General features: G+C 40.1%; 1 long non-coding RNA gene across 3 annotated transcripts in view; it reads left to right on the forward strand.

Annotated features, from left to right (window-relative positions):
• The first annotated feature begins 1,623 nt into the window (after nt 1–1,623).
• LOC137852497 (uncharacterized) overlaps nt 1,624–24,197 on the forward strand; it is a 33,326-nt gene continuing 10,752 nt past the window's right edge. For 2 of the 3 annotated variants that reach the window (XR_011093887.1, XR_011093890.1), the window contains exon 1: nt 7,346–23,753. This is a non-coding gene — a long non-coding RNA (uncharacterized lncRNA). Of the gene's footprint in view, nt 23,754–24,197 lie in introns of all 3 variants that reach the window. The other variant, XR_011093888.1, reaches the window with a different exon arrangement.

The following is a 24,197-nucleotide window of genomic DNA, read 5'->3' on the forward strand; positions in this document are numbered from 1 at the left end:
GGAGCGGGGAATAAAACAGCCTTCTCTCTGAGCTGCTGCTCCTGCCTGTTTCTTCAGCTACCATTGACTAAACAATCTAAGTAGATAGTATGATCAGGAGTCTGCACCCCAAAGGCATTAAGGACCCCCTAAAACTTGTTATCAATTAACTGCTTAAATAATGAAGTTGTAGAAGTAGAGCTAAAGATTGGAAAAATTACAGCAGTTAGCAGGAGGTGTTCCTCTGCTGTTAACTCAAGGATTCCATTAACCGTTGAGTCAATTTCTTCTAACAGTTTGGTGTTACCTTTCATAAGTCATACAGTTGTCTGGCATTTCATAGAAGTCATGTAGTGATGATGTCAAGATTCAGAAGAAAAGACAAATTTACTGTCGGAGCCAAAAGGCAGGCGCACAAAAAGCAACTTCTTTCAGGACACGAAAAGCTCTTTGTTCTGTGGCCTTGGGTTTTTTTTGTGCTTTGACCCTTATTTTACAGCATTGTCACTCTGACCCTAAATCTTCTGAAGCAGACGTACAGCAAATTTAGCCCTCTACAAGTGGGGCTGCATTCGGAGCTATAGGCCTCTTTTTGGTCTTCAGTTGTATTATTATAGTTCCATGCAATCCTAAGATGCAGCAGAATTAAAAATATGTATAATTCTGTCTACTGCAAGTAGTATTAACTTACATATCAGGGCATTTTTTAAATATATTCATTTATGTGCATAATGCTATATTGCCATCTCATGATTTATTAGTATTTACCAATTTCAGATAGGATAGCAAGTAGGAGGGCAGCCTGGCTAAAACTGACTAATGCATTTTCCACTTTCCCAGCAGTACTTTGGAAACTGATCCTGTGCACTTACCACCAGGGTTCCTGCAAAATGCTACTTGAGCGTTAAGCATTCTGTTGAGGACAAGAAGAGCTTTGATGTACATTCTGGAGTTAGAATACTTAAGCAGCAATACTCGCCTGCCTTTCTTTCATAAAAGACTCGGTGCCAGCTTAGAAGAGCATAAAATTTTACTCTAGGCCTGTGACTGCTTTCTTGGGCTAAAAGAGCAAGTTTTCTGTGAATTTGGGAGGAAGAAAGGAAAGGTTAATTTTCTTAATTCTTTAAGAAGGCTAGAAATGAATGAAAAGTACCAGAAACCTTACAGCTTGCTTAGATGTTCTGAATTTTTATCCTTTTAGCCTATTTTTTTTTTTTTTTTTTAGGAAGAGCTAGGAGGAATGTAATATACTTAAGAGAATCTGTTTCCCTGTCTTTAATAACTTTCCACTACAACGGTGCATTTATGCTGGGTGGGTTTTGTTATTTAGGGAGGGATTCACCCATTTTCTCCTCCACCAGCAATAATTCTGAATAGTAGGTTTTATAAACTTGAACTGTAACAGTAGGATAATCTTTTCTGGAGGTAACACTACAATGATCTAAGCAATAATTTAACAGTACATGTTTATTGGAGAACTTGAAGAAAAATAAGTATGTTGATTTTATTTTTTCATCTGAAAAGATGTTATGAAACCTTTTTAAAAGACCTACAGGAATTGAAGTTGTATTTCAAGATAGCCCCTTTCTTTTTTGGTAGATGCACCAGACTAAGTATTGATATTTTTGTGATTAAAACGGGGGGGGGGGGGGGGAAAGGGCTGTTTTAAAAACTGCTATAATAAAATATAAAAGTCACTTCCTAGAACATAGAAAATATTGTCTTAATTTTGTATGTGTCCTTTGAAGCAGAAAGAGTGCTGGTACAGATTGGAAGTGTTCTCACAGTTTTCTTCTTGTGTGCATGCCAAAGGTGCAGGGAAGACAGATTTTTAAAAGTTGAGTGCAAGCTATACTAGTGCAATAAAGAGGGATCTGGAAAGCTTTTCTGAAATACAACTTTTACAAACTCTTGGACCCAAAGCTTGTCAGACTTTACCAGTTTGCTTTAAAATGTTTCATATAGTAGTATATTTAATGCATCAACATCTGACAAAACACTTTTTAGAAGCTGGGAAAAGAAGTGTGAGGAGTTAGTCTTACTCAATTTTGGTTTTAAGCTACTCAATACTAAAATATATTTCTGTATGTTGTCAATGCATGCTTTTCATAATATTTCTGTCAGCTTCCCTTTTTTTGCTAGCAGGTTATTTAACTAACTTTTGGTTTCTTGCCTTCCATGTAAGTCCACAGCATTTTGGTTACTATCCATCATTTCTACAGGAGCCTTAATATTGCACTACCAAATAACTGGTTTTATTTCCTTTTGTTTTCGTGACTGCAATGAAGGAAGAGTGCACCTCATACAACAGGACATGCGAGTCAGGCTAGTATAATCTGTGCTTGGAGTACTGAGATAAAGGAGAAAGGATATAGAACTGAATTTGATGCTGACAGACCATAACTGCATTTCCAAATTTCCGTGTGTTTTTAAACTTTCAGACTTTCTTAATGCTGTAGATACTGGTTTTTATTTTTAGCTGGCTTTGTTATTTTATGTTTATCTTATGCAGTAGTTCTCCAGATAGTCTAAATATGTTTGTTCATGGTCCTTGGAGAGATGGCTGGACACATGATGTAGATTCTCCAAATTTAGTAGCAGTAAATTTCTGTAATCAGCAGTTATCTGCTTAAATTGCACTAGTAATATTTTACACTGCAAAGGTTTCTGTGTTGTTTGGTTTTTTGCTGTGATTTTGTGGGGGAAAATTGTTGACATGGCCATGAAACAGTTAACAGATAATCCCCTTTTTTTGTCAAAGTTTGTGTGCTTGGCTTTACCCGTAATTTACAAACAAAACTGTGGAGCAGTGCTTGTTATCTCTGTTCAAGTATTCAGCCTTTTGTTCAGAGGATTACTCAAAGCGTTGTGGCTCTTCAATACAAATTTATTGTAGTCTTAAATATTCAGCTGCTTGGTAGAAGGTAGGGGAAGATTTATACATGGAGAATGTGTAAGCTTGACTGACTTGCCCCTCTGTGGGGTGAAGTGGTGTTAATTTATTGCTTGATTACAGTCATTTAATAATAATCCTTATCAAAAATGCTAGGTCAGTGCTTAAATTTGAGTTCAAAACCTTACTATTATTTCAGGAGAAAAGGTATAGAGCTCATAGAGCTCATTCTCTTCATTCTTTTTTTAATGTGAGCACGAAGTAGCCTCAATTAAGCTGAGTGTACTGACGTGACATCATGTTGTACCTGAACCAAATAAGAAAGCAGGAGTAGCCAAAAGTACACTTATCTTTAAGCTACAACTTCGAAGTTTTATCTCTATTGAATCTTTCCTTTTTACAATATGTATGTCACTTAAAGGCTGCTGACATTAATAATTAGAGGTAAAGAGGGCTCGTTAGCAATAGCAACCAAAAGGATAATAGAATACTTAACACGCATTTCCTTTAAAATGCAAGTTTGAAGAATGAGCAAAAGTTAGAAAATGCTGTGTGTTTGCAGCACAAACATTACAGCATTGAGTAAGCATATGACAAAAAGTGAAACTACTATTGTTTAAGCTGGTGGGGAGAAAAGTAAACAGTGTATTATCAAGGCTCAGCTACATACACTTTAAGGTCTTCGCAGTTTTGATGCTTAAGAATAGATATGTTTAGGTTTCTTAATAGGGTGGTCAGAGTATCTCCTGAATTTTGTCTTTTTCACAGAGGTGGTGAAAGAGAGGTAAGAGCACTGGTAGCCCAGATCTAGTTCAGTAAAAATCTGTATTTGCAGCAAACAGTAACTGTCAGTGTTTGTACAGAATGCTGTATTCGTGGCACTGAATTGTGAGCCCTGAAAGGAGAAATTTGCAAATTTACCTGCGGTTTGCAGGAGAAAAAAGGTTATGACTGCAAAATGCCTTGTCTGTCCTTAAGAGTAAGTTACACAGGATGCTCGTCAGCACTGCCCCACTTCATACTGTGCCGTCCCTGCCTCCCAGTGCAAACCCTGCCTTACTGCAGTTTCAGCTAAAGAGGTTAAACTGGAGAAAACTCAGATACGGAGGTGTACGTTGTGATCACTGTGCAGGGGGGGTAGCACTGGTGGAAAAACAGTGTCATGCTTTAGGCTGAGGAACTCTTAAGAGCCTTTCAGTGTCTTTCAGCGTCAGATTTCCAGATTTAAACTGAAATGGGGTTGGGAAAGGGTCACAGTGAGGCAATAGCTGCGCTTTCAGAGTGGATGTGTGTTGCTTTGCTTTCATGAGCAAGTAACACAAACAAAGGAGAATGGTTGGGTGTAAGTGGTGTATAACACTGCCCAAGTGGAAGGTGTGTTGGCCAAGAAACATCAGGAAAGTGGTGATGGTATACGAGCACAATGCCCTAAGTAAATGTTTAAGCTTGTGTCACAGTCCTAGATGTGTGAGATGATACTTTCTACTTAATAGAAAGGCCTTGATTTGTTTTATTCCAAATCACCAAACTGTCAGATTGCTGGTTAGTAGTAACTCCGTTAATATAATGTTATATAGAACTAAAGGGGCGTATTAGTAGTTACAGTAGCTGGAGGTTCACCTGTAACTGTTTTTCATGGGATCAGAAAGAAAACGAGTTGGGCTTGGTATTGTCATAAACTCCTAACGTTAAACTAATAGAAGCTGACCATGGTATTTTATATTAGGCTGTTCGATAAATCAACTAAGAAACAGTGAAACCAAGGAAAGCTCCTTCCCCTGCACCCCTTTTTATTTATTTTTAAGCCATTTAATTGCTTTTCTATCAGCATTCCTGACTTCTGTGTATATGCAGCATAGAGAGCCTGCTTCTGTGGAACTGAACTTCTGCTGCTTCAGAGCTCTTCCATCTTCCTCAGCAGAGCTCTTACGTTGATGGATTTGGGATCGAATGGAGCTGGCTGTATGCAAGTTTCCCAGCTTTTATTGGGGTCTCCCCTGTAATTATCCTGCCACCCCCAACAACAATTTAGGACGTAAAGACAGAGGTAGGAGAAGCACTTGATGGCATGGCTGTGTAAGCTTTATGACCAAAAGCACAGAGGTTCAAAGCTTTGTGCAGACACTCCCGTATTTCACTAGCTATCTGGCTTAGTTATCTGTATGTGTTTTTATCTTAGTTTTCCTCCTTTCATCCTTTTCCTGTTCCTCAACCCTTTCTCTCACATATGAGGTCTTCAACTTTAATTTATTTTCTCTGTAAGGAGAGCAGAAGCATATTTTTAATAGGAAAGTAGAAAATACTCCCAATTTTTTGTTTGTTTTTAAATTTACTTCTTGTTTGGAGGTACTTTTGCTAGTATAAGTTTAAAAAAAAAAAAAATACAGTCCTGTAACGCATGTGAGTTTTTGTATTCATGTCTGGGGAGGAAGGGAAATTACCTGCAAGTTCTCCTACTCATGTACTTATGGTGAAGATAGCATTAATAGTTCTGCCAAGTCTTTGTTTCATGGTGTGTATAGTTTAATTTTAGAGGGATTTGCTTATAGAGCAGGGGCAAAACCAAAAAAAAAACAAAAAAAACCCTCTATGCTTAAGCTAGAAAACTAAAAACAACTAGGCAATTGAAACAACGGTATCTAGTTAAGCACACGTAGCTTACAAATTAAGAACTTGGCCTGGACATGTAAGTGAGAATTCTTCCAAAAGTATTAAATGTTGCAGCTGTTTTATTTAAATCATTTCTCTTTGATATTTTCAGGTAAATCTACAAGTAAGAGGCAGCACTCGCTCTTGTTGAACATCTTTCATAATCTTTTTTCCAGAGAACTGTAAACAAATCTTATTGCTGACTAGCATCTTCGCTTGCATCCATGCTTTCCTTATCTTCATCTTCCATACTGTGTGTGTGTACACAGACAAACTTGGGATGTTTTTCTTCACCCCTTCTCTTGGATTATGTCCAGCATAGTTTCTTTAGAGGGGAGACTGTCACGGCATACCTTTGCACTTAAGTTTGTTTTGCCTTTATATTCAGATTTCACTTCACCAAGCTACTGGGTAAATTGGGTCTATATAATCTAGTTTGCCTGTTATAGCTGTCTAATTTAAAAACAAAACCAAAAAGTTAAGTATTAAGAGGAGAAAATAAGTGTGGATATAGTTGTATACATATAAAACATACTGGAAGTGACTCTTATGCAGTCCCTAAAATATCAATAGCTAGATAGCTGTATAAAAACTTGTGTTGCTGCAGGTTCCTATATACTTTCACTGGCAAATCTTGTTTTAAATCTTGTTTTAGTTGACACTTCTTTACCAACTGACCCTTCTAGCAGAGACCATCCTGCAGTGTTACTGTAAGAGCAAACACAGAAAAGAAGAGGAAAATGCCACAAGCTTTCCCCATTCGTGGTCTGCTGAACTGTTCTGTTCTTACAGATAGCCCTGTTAATTTAAGAAAATTATTTTATCCCATGAACTCATTAGAAAACTCCTTACAGTGGAAGGGAACACTTGGATCTGGTCTATGTAAGTAGCTTTTCTTCTAATAATTTGGTGTAAGAATGTCATTTGTGTTATCTAAGGAACCAGTAAAAGTACTGTACATATTGAAAATGCTGCTAAGATTTTGTGTAAGAAAAAGATGCACGGGAGAGATGTGAAGTCCAAGTCCCTCACCTACATCTTCCAATAAAATAGCCTGGTTAGTTTAGGCTGGAGGCATATGGACTGCTACAAGCTACTGTTACTGCTAACAATCTGATTTTCCCTCCAGAATTACTTAATAAACAGTTGTAAACCTCTCTGCACAGAGACAGTGGAAAAGGTAACCCATAAAAGGTAACAAATGGTTTGAGGGACTGATACAGTACTTGACAGGAGCTTGTTTTGAAATCGGCTGTTATTCCTTTGCAGGTGAAAGCTGTGTTTCAGATGACCAAAAGTCAGATGAGAAAATAACAAAGTGCGTGGTGGTGGTATTCTGTTGTGTTTGTTTTTTTTTAAAGTAAATCTCTGCATAATCTTCAGTCCCTCAAATCAGATGCAGTTGTCCTGTTTCTGTTTTGTGTCCAACTAAGGTATTATCCACACTTAACAATGAAGTGTAGAGCTGCACTGTAAATAAACATCTTGGCAATTAACAAATGTTTTATAAGCACTTTGTAGTTTGTACTCATGTCAATACCCAAAAACGGGTGTTAAAAAAGTTCTCCATTCAGCTTTCAACATGTTTCTGTTTCCTTGAAGTACGGTAGACACCTTGGCATAACGTAGCAGCACATAATGGTTTGTGGGTTTTGAAAAGGTGCAGGCCATATTGTGCTGCCTCAAAAATACAAGGATTTCATCATCCCGAACAGAAATATAACTTAGGAATTAGTCAATCTTGTGATGCTGATGTCTGTCATACTCTAGCAGCACGTAAATATTGGTGTTAAGACTGTAAATATCTCCAGTATTAACTGTGCTGCTGAAGTAAGGCTAGCCACTTCTGCATGTGAGTCATGAGAGAGGATGTTTGACGTATTTTTTCTGAAGCGTTGCTGTTTATATGTTGATTGTTTTTTCTTGGCTGTTGTTCATGTTTTCATCTGTTCAGTAACAGTATAGAGGATCTCGGAATATCTGAAGGTAACTGTAGGATAGGTGCATATTTAATCTTGAATGCTTTGCTTTACATGGAAGCTGCATATAATAAAGGAGTCAGCTCAACCTACACCTGTATAGCAGTGCTTTGGTAAGTGTGTTTCTGTATATATTACTGTATAAACTATGGTACTTCAAATGTCAATGTATCTTTATTAAAACTCAAAGCTTTGTTAACCTTCAGCCTTCTCTTAGTGGATGGAAACTGGGAAATGTTTTGTCACATTTTCAGCAAAGGGAGCACACAAAGCAGAAGTGCCTTCCAGAATTATTAACAGAACTTACTCAGATCTTTATTTCATGTCTTAAATCAGACATTCTCTTCTAAATTTATTTCTTAAACTACAGACAGGTAACAATTTTAGGGTTAGAAGTTTAAGCTGCATAACTGGCTGTGAATTTACTGATTCTTTTCTCGTCTTCCACTACCATGTTTCTTTTGTAGGGGAATCTCAATGAATTGAGATGATTGATATTGCTGCAGTGAGAATGGAAATTACTTGGGTTCCTTTCCTTTTAAAAGCTGCACGCAAGAACTGTGTGGTGAGTCAAGCGTAGACTAATGGTTATGTAAATGTCACTAATTTTAGATACAGTCAAGATCTGAAAGTGTGTTTCCTTTTAAGATTTTATTTTCTTCACTATCATGACTCAGTATCACTTGCAAATCTTATTTTATTAGCCCTGTTATATTTTAGCATTGAAATACACATGCCTTCTGGAAATAAATGTCTTACAACTTTAAGTTTATCCATCATATAGATGTTTTAAATGGATTAACTGCACTGGGGATTTGTTTTGACTTCAGGCTTCAGAGGCCTGCTGCTGGTGCTGTGGCACAGGTACAGACATGATGTAGATGAACATGAATCCAAGTTATAATTCATAAATCTGTGTTATTTTACCATACAGAATTTCAGTCTGATATATGTACTAGTTGAAAATCGGTTGTTTTTTTCCCTGCATTTGCTATAGATTTGAAATGGTAAAATGACTGTTGACTGAAATACCATAATTAATTCAGACCTGAGCATTTCTCTATAGTAAAGCAATCCAGCATTACATAGCCCATAGCTTTTCATAAAATGTTTCTGCATGCCCATTTACCTGCTATAGGTCTCAAGATATGTAGACAAAATGAGGCCAACTACTCAGAATTTCTGCCATCTAGCTTGAAGTTTAGTAGCTTCATCACGGAAGCTTCTTTAAGTAGCACTGTATTTGCTTATCTCTAACTGCACTGTTAAAGACCTGCACATACATTTCAGCATCTGTAAATTCAGAAACCCTTGGAAAAGCTATACTCTGGGTTATAAAACACAAAGATTATTGTTCCAGTATTCCTCTCCCTTTAAAGGTTGCTGATTCTGTTAGCGTGCTGCTTGCAGAGGGCTATCCATCCTGTTGCTCCTGTGGATCCAGTATTTTAATGTACCTGAGCTTTCTCTCTGGGACTTCTGGGAGTAGATGCAAATCTAAAAAGGCAATCAGAAAGATCTGGGAGCATGCAACAAGTAAGTCTATTTGCATGGGATTGTCGTGTGAATGGTGAAATAAACTGCTTCCTTCTGGTTCACCATGCAAACCCCTGTACTGGCACAAAGCAGCGGATGGAAGAGTGAAGCAGCAGCAATGAGAGTTTGGCAGACCGCAACTCTCCTGCATTCTGCAGCTCTGGGGTCCTATGGATCTGTCTGATTTAAGAAAAGAAGGCTCACTGTCTTCAGTTCAAGTGCTTATTTCTGTGATAGGCTTAGAAACTAGGGTGAAAAGATGCTTAACTCATATAAGGGATATAAGAGAGAGGCCTGCTTGAAATTAAACTGCAACTAGTTGCTGTGTGAGTGTAGATAACTGGGGAGAGGAGCGTGTCTGAAAATGCAGTGTTGAAAGACTGGAGCTGGGAGCTCTTAGGAGAGAGGAGATATCTGATAAGTGGAAAACTGGGAGGACAAATACAGGTTGGGCGAAGATCTAGGGGGTTTGCTTTGTGAAGGTGGAAGAAGCAGCAGCCTGACAGACGGGGTCCTGCCTGATCCTGCAAAGAAAGTGTAAGTCAGTCTTGGGGAAAGGGGCTTGCACCTCAGATTGTTCCTAATGTTTACTAGAATGCTTAGCACTTAAGTCTGCACAGCCTTCTGACTTTAGCAGCTTTTGCTGTGAAATCACTGTCGACTTCATTTCCCTCTCATCCTGTCGCATGCAAAAGAGGGCAACTTTATTAATGCTCTTGGCTACTTTGCAAACTTTGGTCCTGAGCAACAACCCCAAAAGTCAGAGAGTAGCTGAGGTTAGAAGGGGTCTCTGGAGATCATCTAGTCTAAGCAGGGTCAGGTAGAGCAGGTTTCTCAGGGCTGTATCCAGTCAGTTTTTTAGTATCTTCAAGGACGGAGAATTAATCTGTCCTGTTCAGATTAATTTCCTGCAGTTTGCTTTGTGCTTGTTGCCTCCTGTCCTGTCACTGGGCACCACCACTTAGAGCCTGATTCTTCTGCTCTCCCTCACCCCATCTGCAGGCACTTCTAAACTTTGATAACCACCCCACACACACACAAACCCTGAGCCTTTTCTTCTATAGGCTGAAGAGTCTCAGCTTTCACCACCTCATCTAAAAGATGCTTTAGTTGTTTGACTATCTTCGTAGCCCTTTGTGGAAGTAAATAAAATGTTTCAACTAATAGGGGAAACGGAATTCAAAGGAGGAAATGCTTTTGAGAAGGAAAGAAACCCACTGATAAATTAACTGTTAAAAAATAAAAAGAATATGCAGATTGCAAAATGAAACGCTGAGGATTTATGTAATTCCTGATTTAAGATTCTGCAATCTTAATTTGCCCCCTTGTGTTAGTCTACTGTGAAGCAGTCTTCATGATCGTAGGGAATATCCAGTCCTAACGGGAGGACTGGCCTGGTATGGTGCTGAGTCAGGTAAGGTGTTTGGAGGCTGTGCAAGAAGCTCGACGCTGCTACAGGTGCTGCAGAAACAGGCTGAAAATTCTGTGGGGAATGGACCAAAGTCTGCAAGTAGAGGAAACCACGTCTTCATGGTTACATCAAATGAGAAATCTGAGGAATTGGATGTGATGTTTATTTTTCTGCTTTTATTTGTGTGATGCTCACCAAGTTACTAGGACACTGATTTCATAGTACTTGCCTTCCTCACTTCAGAGGTAGCTTTAAGAGGCTTTAAGATCCTCATGTCTGATGGAGACGCTGGCTTTCCATATTGCAGCTGAGCTGCTTCAGTGTTGTAACTTGAATTAAAATGTTATGTAATGTCATGTATGCTTGCAGTCTCCTAAATATCTTATATGGGATACCTCGAACTGCTGGGTGCTACTATAGTTTCTGTATCTCCACGTCACATTTAAAATGGAGATGATAGGCACTGAAGGGCTGGTTTTCTGTGTGTTTTTTTTTATTATTACAAAGTTTCGTTTAGTGGCTGTGCTACAGCGATGCATTTCCTCATCGAATTTTCTGTGGCATTTATTAATCTTGGTCTGAAGAGGTGAGTATTGTGCATATCCTTACCAGTTCAAGGTAAGAAACAGGATATCCATGTTGCTGGTTCATAGTCTATTTGTCCCTTCCTGTGTACTTTAAAGTATTCTGATCTGTGTCCTATCTTGTCACTGATTCATTTCGCTTGTATAGGTATAACTGAACATTTCGTCATCCCATTTTTGGAATATAATTTCGCAAATAATGTCATCAGTATTCTGCAAGATCCCTTATATATTGAGGGTAATGTTTGTGTCTGAATTTTGGTATGTTATACGTGTACAATAAATTTACCTGTAAAGATATGTATTAAAGAATGAACTAATTAAATTGTAACACTTAAGTTCTTAGGCACAACAGTATTAAACAGCACTTCATTAAAAATGCCAAGTCATGTATTCAGGACTTCTACAGACTGCTCTTCAAATTTCAAAAACTATTTTCTTGGTACCGCAGACTTGAGTGGATGAGAAGGGTTCTGTGTTTAATATTCAGATATAGAGAACTGAAAATCTGTGTTTTTCTGTAATACTCAACAAGATACCGTCGTTTGGGGAAGTCTCTCCCGGTCGAGTAGCAGCAGTAGCAATAATCAGTGAAATGTTTAGACTCCCTTCATGTTCCTCGTTACCACCTCCTATCGTAAAAGTCACAAGATTTATAGCAATAAATCTGAAGTGGTGTGCTACTATTTTACCACAGTTTAACTCAAAGCAGCAATTCTTTAAAACAAATGAACAAACAAAGTTTGAAACTTATTTGGAGAAAAAAAATCAATGTCTGGAATATGTTTCTATCTGAGTTTCTGAGCCGACAGTTTTAAGTATATATCAGAAAACATTTACCTATAGTTAGAAATGAGAAAAAATGATGGAAAAAATGCAGTGGCATGAGCGATGTTGCTCATGTCTGTCTGTGAAGGACTTAGTATCACTTGGTCAGTACTTGCTTCACTCTAAACAGTTTATTTCTGTAGGAAGTTATTAAGTATCTCTTAGGTACAGCTCTATTCTTCAAAATCTGACTTGCTTGTAATAGTCCCATGTTAATAAACCAAATGAAACTTATCTAATACTGCTTCTGTTTCCTAATATAAAATTTGATCCCTGTATTCAAAATTTCTGAAATTACGATTTGAGTATAGTAGCATGTATCCAGTGCTGACTAGATAAATGCTGACTCTCTTAGCTCAGAAGAAGAGACAGGAATAATACAACCATAATGTCTTTTCTCTGCTGTTTTTATCTGTAGATGGATCATGGGATGGATCAGGCAAAAAAGAAGCTTCAGGAATTACATTATTGGACCAGCTAGAGTAGTCAGCAGTCAATATTGTGACTGCAGTTCTGTGATTCTGAAGCAAGACCAGTTCAGGGCTGCCAGTCTTCCTGTTGCCCTCAGTATTAGCCTGGCTCTGATGTTTCCATGGTGGTTTCACTGAGTAATATTGGGTTAGAGTTTGGTAAGCTCAGCAAGCTGAATGTGTTGCCTCTGTGAGCAGCAGTGCTGGCACCAAGGAGAAGTTCCCCCCGCTCCCTTGAGAACAACAGCCTGGAGAAGTTCAAGTTTATTGCTCAAACCAATGTAAGAAATACTCAGCCATAATCTGTTCTTGACAGACTTTGCCTGTCTGCTCTTCAAATCCTTCAAAGGAGCTTGCAGAAAATCTGGTCTGGGTCTTCTAGGTGCAATATAAGAGAGAAATATAAATAGATGCAGTGTAGAAATTAAAAGAATAACTGCTTTCATGGTTAAGGAAAAGGACAGGAGCTGGAGAAAAAGAATTAAGTTTGTCTCTTGTCCTCTTAGATGTTAGCATGAGTGTCCATGTTCACTGTGTACTTTAATAACTGGGAGGAGACTGTTTGAACAAAGAAGACAAATATGATCTACTGGAAAAGTAATGAACCTTCAGAATTAATTTTGTTCCCTCCTGCTCTGTCTTGAGTAACACAAGGTTGTTCCTGAAAGAAACCCTGCTATACAGGCTAAGGAGAGCTTTTCAAGGATTTTTTTCTTTTCTAGGCATATCAACACTGAATGCACAACTTCGTGGAACTTCATGGCTGTTAAGATCTTAGTTCCATAACAGAAATGCCAGAAGTAGATCGAGTGAAATGGCCATAGGAGTCTTTGAGTCATCTTAAATTGTGCATCAGGTGCCATCTCTGTTACAGCGCTGAGAAAGGAAGTTTCCAAAGAAATTCAGAAAAGTAGAATCAAATTCTTGTTTTGAGGAAGTTACATCCAAGTGTGGTATTTCAGTACCTTTGACATGGTTTCAGGGAAAAGAACATCTCTATCTCTGCCAAATACCACTTTATTTTCCTGTACTTCAGTTAATTCAGAAACGTGGGATTTGATGACATTCCTGGTCACCTGAAGGTATACCTGTTGACTTCAATACTGTGTTGCTACACAATGATTTCTGATTTACTAGAATCATATCAAAATACCCCAAGTTGGAAGGGACCCACAAGGATCATCAAGTCCAACTCCTAGCTAGCTAATGAGCCATGAATATTTCTTCCATATCTAAATTTAACTTGTAGAAATAAAAAACACACATCTCAGTCTGAATTCTAAAGCAATTGTTTGTTATCACAGAGCATAATTTTGTTTTACACTGAGCAGTTTCTTTTGCATGTACATCACTACAAGGATGTTTTTATACATGGATACAGACAATATAGTAAAAATTGCCCAGTGTAGTGATCTACATCTGTTAGCACATGTTGCTATTACTTATCACAGTACAAGCAGTGCAGAAAATGACTGCAGCTATAAAAGGATAATGAAATATTTGCTCTTTGTGTACTTCTGCTTGTTGACTTAGTGTCCTTAGTCTTCTAGGAAGTATTTGCAAGTCTGTTCACTGCAGAGTAGCTCTTTCCTAGATTTACTTGTAGGTTCACCTGGGAGTGAGGAGTAGGAAATTTGGGGGGTGGGGGCAGGTCCCAGAAGCAATGTCAGTGGGGCTAACAACATCTTTTTCTACTTGTTTCCTTCAACAGAAGACTGGTATCTACACTCTACACATAAAAGCTAACACAAAAGTGCTCATGTAGACTTTGCTTCTTACTTTATAGTACTTTATAGAAATGGCTGCGATACTTTTTCCTATTATCGATGTGAAAGTCTCCCACTTTCCCCATAAACTATGTGTTGTTTTCAGACATATCAGTAAAAAAAGCTAACATATCTATGTATATATGCATGTATAATGAAACTTCAGACATAAAAGCAAGAAATTTCCAGTAGTGTCATCCAAAGATGGAAAAGGGCTACAGTTTGGGATTCATAAAATCTGTTACAACTAGTTGTCACAGGTCATTTAGAAAGGGGGCTTGCCTGAGTGGTAGGTTGTACAGTCAGAAAAAGGATTTTGCGGAAGATTTAACAACATCGTGTAGCCAGACAGCCCCCTGTTGGCTGTATTGTTCTGTTGTAAAGGCTCCAGAAATGAATTGTGCTCAAATTCAACTATTCACTGCACTGAAGCTATTTTTTGAATCCCATATCTTAGATAGTAAAAATGGAAAGGGGAATAAAAGTGTGTATAAAAAAAAAAACTCTGAATTGAGTTTTATCCCTTTTCTGAATAAGATCAATGCCAAAGCTTGGTTATAGAGAGTATCAAGAGTATCTGTGTTCAGTTTCTGAATGTTTTTGTAGAAACCTATTTTTAGAGAGCTGCAGTGAAAATTTAGACTGGTACTTTGTCCTTGTCATCAAAACTTAAGGCTAGCATACTTAATCACATTCACAGCCTGTCTAATGCAAAGCCTTTAGATCAACTTCTGTCAAGAATGCAGGTAATGGTTTGCAAAGTTAAGTTTTAAAAAGCTATCAGTGAACTAATAAGAGGCTCCAGCCTTATTTAATGACTGTGACTCTTCTAGGTCTGTCTATGAAAGTTTCTGCAGTTTAACCAGGTACAGTTTTACCAAGAGGCTTGTGTTTTAGTTATTCGTGCGTGCTTTACTTTAGTCTCTTCTTTTGTATGTGGCTGAAGTTGTGCAACTAGCTGCTTGCTTCCAGTTTGTGTTTTCCTGTGTCACAACACCAAAAGCCTTGTTCTTCGAAAGAAATAAGTGCCTAAAATATGGGAAAGCTGAAGGACATGTAGTACTAGGTATTAACTGTCTGTGAAGGAAACCTAAAACCTGCCTTGTAATGTCACTGTACATCCCTGTGACGATAGCTACTGTATGTCTGTAAGCAAGCAGATATTGTCTGGAATTTAATGGTGTATCCGTGCTTAAAAGGTCTAGTTTAGGGTAGAAGTGGGTGACCTGAGGAAGTTTCCCAGGACAACAGGTGACCCAAGGAAAGTTTCCAGGAACAACTGTTTCAAAGACAGGATCTTCTGCCCCAAGTTAGACAACACAGAGATGACTCCTTTCTGTATCAGATGTGGCCAATGTTATAAAAACTTATCTTCACTTGAAGAATTGGATTTGTGGCTAAAAATTATTTATTTGTGGCTAAAAATCCATACCTGTAACAGTAGTGGAGAGTCTGATGTGAGAGTTAGTCTTCAGCGGCATAGGACAGAAGACTAACATGATGCTGAGAAAGCCAAAGTGTTCAAGGACTCTATTTCTCCCTTTCCTCTTTGGTACACACTAAAAGATTAATTGTAATCAGATAAAACAGTTGACAGAAACAACAGAGTAGAAATACGTGCTGTGATTGAAGAGGAGGAATTGGAAAGACAGGGACAGGCCAAAGGTCACAAAGTCCAGTGAGCTGCTCTAAAAGTTGGCGTGACCTGCTAAAATCCATCAAAAGAGTCTAAGAAACTGGTTGAAGTGGTTTCAAGGCCAAGAGACTCGGGAGAGAAATGGAGAACCTGGGTTTGGGGTTCTTCACGAGCCTGGGGGGAGACTCGTGTTCATGTCTTTAGCTTCTGAAAAAGTGCTCAGGGGAAGTTGTCCACAGATGTTCCCCATCTTCCTTGTTAAATCGATGAGATGTGCAAAAAAGCATAGAAGTCACAAAACAGTTTTGTTCAAAGGTTGTTGGCAGTGATAACTATTACTGTTACCAGATGAAAGCAAGCTGCAGGTAGGATTTCAAAGGGTGGTTGAATTTGCTTTTATTGGACTAACTGTGCAGCTCTTTGCAAGTTCCATATTCTCTTCCTAAGATGTTTCCTGAAGTAATAGTAAAAAGAGCATCCAATAAATTATAGTCCCCATTAAACCCTGTTAAAGGAGTACCTTATGTTTCCAGAAGATGAACACTGAGATAGCCAAGTATTTATGAATAGGATCACAGACATCTGTTATGCCAAAGTTTTTTACATTGCTGAAGAGAGCACGGGTAAAGATGTCCTTAAATTGTTTTATGCTCTTGGTTTCTCTACAGCAGCTCAAGAGGGGAAGTAACAGAGGTAAAGAGCTTCACCAGTTTGACTTCAACTACCAGCAACGATTCACCTCTTCACTCTACCATCAATATTTTTTTTTTATTTCTGACAACCTCCCTCCCAAACTAGGGATCAACAGGAGCCTGTTCTGGGTGAAAGATTTAAAAGCGTATCATGGTCAGAAAAATTACAGCCTTTTATTCCTCCTCGGAGGTGTGGTTGGTTACTTAATTTCCAAATGATGATTAAACTTGAAGAATCCCCCCAAGGCTCTTGGAGCATCTGTGTAACTTGTATTTCTTTCAAGCAATTCTAGTAGCTTAAAACGTACAGTGTATTTGGCAGAGCTGTGGTAGTGTGATCCCATTGTTTTATGCTTCTTCAGAAATAAAGTAAGTCACTTTTGAAAGGCGCTGCCTTCATCTGTGAAAGCATTTGTCAGTCAGTTTCCTCTAAAGCTGCACCTCTTTCTCGAAGTGTTTAGGTATGAGCAGATACCCAGTCTAGAGCAGTGGGTATTTTTAGAGGTAATTGACATCATCTGTATCTCTAATTTTTACATTGATTTCAGAGTTCTTGCGAGAACAGCATCTGTTCCTGGTGATTTATAGTGGCTGAGTTTTTCAAGCTGCCAATAGACTCTTCCTTTGAGACTTCCAGGCCTAGTGAAGCTACTCTCATTTCCACATAAAGCGTGCCCTTGGGATAGGAATTTCTTCATCACCCTCTATATTAAAAACAAATCCTGTATTTTATTTATATTTGCTGTTCCTTTCTTCATCCTCTACAGGTACAGGAGTGTGTTCTTCTGCAGTACACGTGGAAGCAACAGCTCTGCGGAAGAGCAGTGTTTGTTCCTCCAGACTGCCAGTGACTATCAGTACAGCTTTTCATTAGCCTGTGGTATATCAGGTAGCCATCTGTTATTCACTAATTTATAGCTAATTGGCATTTAGCTGCTAAGATTGGTTTTAGTTTTGGAAATTGTAGCATTTCTGTTTTTCTATTGGAGGAACTGTTTTAGTCCAGGAGGAATTTTGTATCAGCACATACCCCATGAATGAGCACACGCAGAAAGTTCCTGTGTAATGTGGTGTTAGGACCATCCATGTAAGATACCATTTACTTGGTTTGATGAGCATTACCTGAATCTTCTAAGAAGGCTGAGCAAGCAAAACCTCTTGCCTCAAAGTGTCACAAGTGATAGAGGCACCTTGTCTCTGGTTCTAGTTTGCTTGAGCGGAAACACTGAGAAAGACCAGAAGAATCTTTTGCTTCTTCCACTTCTTGATGTAGGCTGTCAGTGTGTCTCCTAACACAGCTAGACCTTGAATAGAGGGTGACAAGGAGCAGAATATTTGCAAAGCAGATCCTCACTTTCTCATTGTATGTAGCTCAAACCTGGGAACACCAGGCTGCGTTATGCTGCAGACTTTGAACTACCTTGGGTATTTCATAGCACGTGCTCTGCAGTTCCTGGATCCTTTACCAGTTGTGTTGCTGAAGCAGAAATCACCAGTGGCAGTGATACTGAAATTAATTCTGATGAAGCTGAGTCACCTTTGGATCCTTCAGTTGAAAGCTGATGGAGCAATCCAGCAGTCCATTATCAAATCAGGCTCAGAATTGGCCCTTATGACACTCTGTGGATGTCCAGCCTTCAGCATTGACTGAACCATTCCGTGCTCTGCTGGTACTGAGATAATTTCCTGTAAGTCTCCAATACCGTGTAGGACTAATTCTATAGAAAATATTTCTGTGCTCTGTCAGAATTAGAAGAGAATAGAGGGATCCTTCTGTAAGGTTCTCTTTAGGTGGACATCCCACACTAGGTCGAGGCATCAGATGTGGTTCATTCACAGTAGGGTTGCTTATAGAGAAACAGAGACTTACAGAGACTTTCACTGCATTTTTCAGCACCTCTGTATGCTCATGAGCAGTTATTAAATGGCAAGGATCCTTGAGGTACCATCTAGACATGTAGATGAGGCCCTGGGCAACCCGATCTAGTGAGTGGCATCCCTGTCTGTGGCAAGGGGGTTGGAACTAGATGATCTTTGAGGTTGCTTCCAACCTAAGTCATTCTATGATATTTAACTTCAGCTTTCAAAGACTGCCTGTTGTTGATGTGTCATGCTAAGTGCTGTCAGACCAGAATATGGTCTTGGGACAGCCTTCACTGGAAGGAAGGCAGTCCAATAACAGCAAAAATTGATGGGGTGGAGGAAGAGTAACTTTTGTAACTTCTGTATCTGCTGCAGAAAGAGCTACCCTTCTGTAAGTGAGGGTACCAAACTACCCAAGTATGCGAGCCCAACAGGATATTGTTAATGAATAGGTGTAATCAATAATTTAAAGTGGTGCTAAGAATTGCCACAGGCACCTAGGGAGGAATTTAGATCTGGTGCAGTCAAGACCGTTTATAGCAATTGCTTTTCCAGAGACAGACCTCTTTATAAAGACAACTTCTTTATGGGCTTTTTGAATTACAAGCAGCTATTAAATGTTTTGTGATCTGTTTAGTATAGACAAGGTCCTGCACACTATTCTTAGGGCCCTGGGAGTAAATACCAGTTCCCAAGAACAGGCATCACAGCACAGGCTTTTCAACTGCCCAGACCTACATGCCTTCCAGCAGAGCTACACAAGATCTCAAGAGAAAAAAGAAAAACCTCTTCCTCGTGTTTAGTGGTTCACCTGCTTCTTTCATCAACACGGCAGAGCATCTGACTCTTTGATCTGGAAGTTTTCAAGTTCTGCCTTCTTCCTTCCAACCACTGAAGTGGTTTTGTAACAGGTTAGTGCCAGGCATCAGAGAGACAGGCTTGCACAGTCTATTTTAGTTACTCATTGACTCCATTCTCTTCCAGGGCATTTTAATATAGATAATTAGTAACGTCCCTTTTCCTATGGAAGAGAAGAGAAATCCCACTTCATCTTTTAAAGAGGGAGGGGAAAACTGTTGAGTTAATGACTCAGTTCCAATACAGCATCCACTTTGGCCTGTCCTGGATCTCCAGAGATGCAAATATGTACATCTAAAAGATCAGACAATAATATTTTCAGCTAGTAGTTTTTCAACACCAGGTAAAACGCCTTGCTTTGAGTTTTCAAAACGCTTATTTCCACACTACCACACAGCTTGAAGGAGCTACGTGATCTTCATAGTGAGAGTTGTAGCCTCCTGTGCAAGATGAGTTCAGTGAGAGCGTGTCAGGCTTTCAATAGCTAAGCACAACAGAGTGCTGAGGCACAGCATACAGGACGTGCTGTACCCAATGGAGAAGTCGCACAAGTGTCCCTCTACCTGGAATTGCATTTTCCTGCAGAACCTTTTCTGGAAAATCTCTGAAATGAAAGCTGAGTCTAGCAAAAAGTTGATCTTGTATCCATCCTTTTCCACATGTATCCGTACAGGTTTCAGGACTCCATATGAGGAGCACTTAGCTCTGGATTGCGTTATCATATTTCAGAAAGCTCTTACCGAATGGTGACAGGCAACCGTTTGCAGGTTCTGCTTTACCAATCCAAAGATTCCCCATTTAGGAATTTGCTGACAGGGTTACTGCTTTCCGTACTGCACGTGGAATTGAAGTAAAGGCCTCCGAGAGGAGGTGTCCAGTCCAGTGGAGGCTTACTGTGCTGGTGCTGCCAAGGCAGAGGTGGTAGCTTCAGCACTTGTCTATGCAGCCACCAAAAACTCAGCTTCTGCTTCCAGATGTGAGATACCAAGATGATTAACCCACCTAAGGTTTGGATCCTGCAATGGTTCACCTCCTAGTGCAGGTACAGAACTGACCCGAGAGAGAAATGCTTGGATGTGCAAAATTTGTCAGATGTTCTACAGATCTACCTACCTAGCAAAGTGGCAGAAAAATGTTCCTGAAGTCTCATTAATGTCTAACTCTCCCACCCAAGTCATTCTGTGCCTCTTCCAAGTTCCTGTAGCAGCTGTCACCTGCCCATTCATTCGCCCCATCAGATCTTTTGCTTTTCTCTATCTGATGTTGTTAAAATTTGACAGCTGTTAACTGTCCTCCCTTGGATTCAGCAATTTGTGTCTGGTTCCCCAAAGGCACTGACGCTCTCCAGCCATGTGTTATGCCTTTACTCCTCTCAAAGGGGAAATTATTTGTGTTTGCTCTCTTCTGTGGGTCTCAGCCCCCCCTCTAGAGCATCACATGTTCCCGTGTTCCACCAGTGGCCAGGCCAAGGAGCAAGCTGAAGACATTGCAAAAAGATGCAAAGATTAAAGATGGAAGGCTCAACGTGTGTCGCGTACTGTTTGCTGTTGGATGCAGCGTTGTAAACGAAATGCTTTGTCTGTATTTACTTTTATTACCCAGTTTAGTTATCACTGGGGGTTGGGAAGCATAAACCAGTCTTTTCAGAAGGCCCTCAATGAAAGCTGCAAAACTGCCTTTGAAACTTAAAGAAAACTGAGTTCCCAGACTCGATGTTTCCCATCTCTTGCCTTTTTTTCCTGCGTAGCATCAGGCTGGAACGATGTTGCAATGTTTAATTCTGAACAGTTTCAGCAAGCCCTCAGCTGACTGTTGTAGCAGGAACTTGCTTAGAAAGCAAAGCACCAACTTCATTCTCCAAAGCAGATTTGTACACATTACAGTTTCCAGCCTGTAGGGCGACATTCATCATCCTGCTGACCAGAAAGAAGCCACCAATTAACTGAACCATCGCGTCGGAGGGGAAATGGAGTAGAAGCGGGGTAAGAACTCTTGGAGAAATTTACACGTCAGATCACACTTGCAGATAAAACTTCAGGGGGTGGTTTCAGCAGAAACTGCGCTATGGTCTAGAAGGCTGCCATTCCCCCTTTTTGCAAATGGCAGGCAGATTTATTTGTGTTTTATGCGATGACTGGTGATTTACATCCCACCCACCCATCTGAGAGCATTCTGGGCTCCAGGCATATCTCCAGCCAGTTCCAGGCTATTCAAAGGGTTGTTGGTCCGTCCATTTACTCGTCACAAGCAGGCCTTCTGTGACTAATTACAGCCTGACTGCAGCAGGAGATGGCAGCTTCAAAGAGTGGGAATCTTCAGCCACGCTAGCAGTTCCCTCGCTTCTCAATTCTTTATTTATGTGGATTACATTGAGTTGACAGATTTAACTGGGCTGTTGAAGATACGGTCAAAGAAGCAGAGTCCCTCCCTTCCCTTTTATTGTTTTCTGAAGACATAACAGTCATATGCATCTGTCACTAGAGAGAGGAAGTTCTCCATCACTGGGCTTGATTTGGGCTTTTATATGCTGTTTCAGTAGCATCTGGGAATAGATCAATATAATATTTGGTAGGGAGTTGTATTTCCTCGTGATGCACTGTAAATCTTTTATTGTAGATACTCCCACTGTTTATTGTTGAAAATCAATAAAAATAAACCTTGTAAAGTTAAAGCCTGGCAAGGGTTCAGCACAAATCACAGGGAAGGAGCGAGAGGCAATGAGCCTCCCTCCCCCTCCTGGCTAGTTCCCAGCTTGTTTCCCAATGAATATTCAATAACACTTTCCAGCAATCTGGGAACAAACTTATTTCTCTTGAATTATTCAAAGTTACGAACGCTCTGTTGTGGTCTCAAACAGGACTTCTAACCCGCTTTGGCTGCTTTCTGGCACTGAATTCAGCCGTGGATCAAAACCCAGTATCACCCAGATCCTGTGTTGGACATACGTTAGCCTTATCCCTTCCAGAGACGGACGAAAGCACGTCGGCCTCGCTCCGCTCAGGTTAACCGGGTAATCTGTGAGCATTACCACTGGATATTAGCCAAAATAGGTTAAAAAGGGGGAGCAGCCTGCTGTGGAGAGAAGCTCCCCAAAAGTCAGAAGAGAATTTACAACCCTTGTTTGCACGCAAGGTGGGATGCAATTACTCTGGCATCATTCTTTGCTCTGTGGCTTCTAATTCCTCACATACTGCATCTTAGGGTGGAGTCTTCAAGTCATGAGGTTCAACTACACAGGGAAATGAGAAATGTTTGGGAATTATTTAGGGAAGGAGAACACAGTACCAAGGCCAAGCTAAAAGGTTGTTCTTTTTTAAGTCTTAGCACAGTATCAATCACAATAGGTTTATTTAGACATCTGTTCTTAATTGATTATACTGTGTTATGAGCAGTGGCAGCAAAATATGTAAGAATGTAGTGACTATACTTCCTGAAAGAGTGAAACCCCTCAGGAATTACTGTGTTGAAATCAATACCCAAAGAATCTTTCCAGGACAGGGGGGACAACACAACACAAAGAGCAGGAAGGTGTTTCTTGTTGGGCTCTCCCCTTGCCAGTATCAGCAGATCCATGAACGTTTCAGGTGGCAAACAAAGGACACATCCCCAGAAGAGACACTGAGAACAAGAGGGAACTTTCCAACATTGAATAAAGAAATACAGGATGAAATCCAACTATAAAGGAGGGAAAAATGATTAAAATAAAGAAAATACAATACAGTTCCAGGTTGTTCCAAACAGTCTTAAGTTGCGTCAACGGTCTCAAGTCTTTCCAGGGATGTTCAGATTGGACATGAGGAAGGATTTCTTCTGTCACATAAACTTTAGGTACTTGAAGGACTCAGTGGCTGCATTACCTTACCTTTTGGTTCCTTTCCCTCCAGCCCCCTTTCTGCTGTGGGAATCCACTGGTGTGTTATAACACACGAGAGCTCACTGTGCCTTGCATGTCCAGAAGGGAGCTGGGGGACTGACCAGCTCGTGGTGCCCCAGCGATATGGCAGGCAACTCCCAGCATCGCCTGCCCTGGAGCAATTTGAAAAGTTTTGCAGAATCCGAGGAATAATAAAAAAGCAAATACAGAACAGAATTTAGTGTAATCAGTAAATTTTGTACCCTCCCGGGAAGGAGGAATTCTCTTGAGAAAGTGGGCAATGAAGTGAGTCAAGCCAACCATTACAAATTCCAACTTGGTTGGAAAAAATGTCTAAATGTTTCAAAATGACGACTGCCATTTGGTTGTAGCTCTGCCATTGCTGCTTCCACTTTCTATGCGAAGAAGTCCAGGCAGGTGCTTTCCTTCGAGGACCCAGCTCACCACCAAACCATCTCCAATTAAATTTATCCCGCGGGTATCCTGCAGGACAGCGTACACTTGAGCACTTCCACCAAGTTTCTGTTGGGTTATTGACTCACACTCATATGCTCTCCAACTTACTAAGGTACCATTAAAAAAAAAAAAAAGAGCACGAGTGACAGAGGTGATACTTCTCAGCTCATTTCTAGGAATCAATGATAGAACAACGTGGGAATCCAAACTTACTGGCTGCCACAAGCTTTACATCAAAGATGCGCCCAGTCCCACCTTACGTGCTCACATCAGGTCAAGGTAACGTATGCACAGTTCCTTACGGGACGGGAACTTTTACTGGTGTGTTTTTCCACTGCCAGAATATTAAGGTGAAAGAATGGTGTTTGTGCTAAATAAAATTTAACCCATTGTAAGCTGTGTCACCGAAATGACCGAGCCCGGAAGGTGGTGATGGGTCTCATTGGGTCAGTACTGGGTCCAGCCCTGTTTAACAGCTAATGGTGATGGTGGGGCCAAGCGTGCCCTCAGATGTTTGCATGTGACACAAAACAGGGCAGTGGCAGATTCACCAGAGGGCCGTGCTGCCATCCCAAGGGACATCGACAGGCTGGAGAAACGGGCTGACAGGAACCTGCTGAAGGCCAACACGGAGAAGTGCCGAGCCCTGCACTAATGAGCCCCTGCTGCTAAGGAGGCTGATGGTGTCCTGGGCTGCGTTTGGCAAAGCATCACCAGGAGGTC

Source organism: Anas acuta, chromosome 1, assembly GCF_963932015.1.
Source record: "Anas acuta chromosome 1, bAnaAcu1.1, whole genome shotgun sequence".
Taxonomy (NCBI): domain Eukaryota; kingdom Metazoa; phylum Chordata; class Aves; order Anseriformes; family Anatidae; genus Anas; species Anas acuta.